This window comes from Nothobranchius furzeri, chromosome 17 (genome assembly GCF_043380555.1).
Source record: "Nothobranchius furzeri strain GRZ-AD chromosome 17, NfurGRZ-RIMD1, whole genome shotgun sequence".
NCBI classification, from domain to species: Eukaryota; Metazoa; Chordata; class Actinopteri; order Cyprinodontiformes; family Nothobranchiidae; genus Nothobranchius; species Nothobranchius furzeri.
The window spans coordinates 22,673,829-22,675,284 of record NC_091757.1 but is presented as its reverse complement, the minus strand read 5'-3'; the positions used below and the strand labels follow the sequence as shown (position 1 = coordinate 22,675,284).

The window sequence follows — 1,456 nt, the reverse complement described above, 5'->3', positions numbered from 1 at the left end:
TGAATTAGAAGCAAATATTTGGCTCTAAAAATATCTCAAGCTACTTTTTGAATCACCAACAACTCAATATTACAATGAAATTAATAACGAGTAAATTGTGGTGTTCCACTTCCTTTCATGAGTCTTTCAGAACCATAACAGCAAGGTGGCAAACAGCCACAATTCCTCTAGTGCTGGAGTCATATTACCATAACTGTCATGGTTTTTGCTGAGTCCAACTGTGTTGTGCTGAGTCTTCTGTGTGCAGGTGGGTGTGTCTGGAGAGCAGCTGGAGAGCAGCTGCTACCTATCTGTTCATCAGTGGTCAGGGGATTTAAGGAGCGTTGGGACAACTCATCAGTACCGGATGATACTCAGCATTGGGTAGAACTTTGCCAGCACCTAGCTTATGTCTGAAAACTTGTTATTTTGTGTATCTCGCCTTCCTGAGATTATCTGTCCTGTTCTCCTCTGACCTCCTCAGGAAACTTCTCCTCCACCAACCAAGCCTCCATCAGCTGCAAGAAAACTCACCGGATTCCAACCCTGTCTGCCAGTCCCGTCGCTCACCCCTGACCGCCTGCTCTCCAATCCCCACCTGCCAACTCGGACACCCCCAACTCTGGTACTCAGCTCCCAGCCTCACCTGACTCTCGCTCTACCAGCTCAGCCAGCCGTGACTTGCCTACCCGTCTAAGCCTTACCAACAACCAGGAAACTGTAAGCTACAAACTCATTTCTTTCACGGTCAAACCTGCATATACTCACTCCAGTCTCTGTTCTAGAACTCCACCGGAACCATCGGATCTCAGACCATCATCTCCTTCGTACATTATAATAAACCTTTTTTTACTTACCTTTGTCTCCGTGCATGATTCTGCATGTCGTGGGTCAAAAAGCTGCAGCCCAGCATGACAATAACAAGTGTAGTAAATGCTCCCTAATGTAGAACACCCAAGTGTCAACACCAGATATAACAATGTATCCGCTTATGGCTCATCTTTGCTTGTCATCTGGAATCTTCTGGTGCTGATCCATAACTGGAAACAGCCATGAAACTCATGGAACAATAGTGAGAAAGTGATATAGTTTAAGAAATGGACTGTAGTACCTACATTTGACCACAGGATGTCAGCCTTATGAATTGCACTTTTAAATCTTGAATCTGGCACAGAGGATTGTCCCGGGGGTCACAACCAGCAGCCGACAGAGTCCTCGGAGATATCAGCGACAAGCCCACAGGCCCGCCCGCAGCCTCCCACCCCCAAGCCGGCCGAGCCCAGAACCCAGCAACCCAGGACCCAGGGGCGACCAGCCCCGCCGGGGACCCAACAGAGCCCAGCGACTCGGATCCCACCAGGCAGCCACCGGGATTGATCAGGCAGACTCCAAAAATCTTAAACCCCCGACCCCAGAGCCGCAAACACTCAGGCAGACCAAGGCACCACACTCCACACCAAATGTGGCAGGGGGAGGG

General features: G+C 49.5%; 1 long non-coding RNA gene across 1 annotated transcript; it reads left to right on the top strand.

The window, feature by feature from the left end:
• Positions 1-222: 222 nt before the first annotated feature.
• Positions 223-817, top strand: LOC139063744 (uncharacterized). Its single transcript, XR_011517092.1, has 3 exons — positions 223-363; positions 464-699; positions 765-817. It is a non-coding gene; the product is annotated as an uncharacterized lncRNA (long non-coding RNA).
• The last annotated feature ends 639 nt before the right edge of the window (positions 818-1,456 follow it).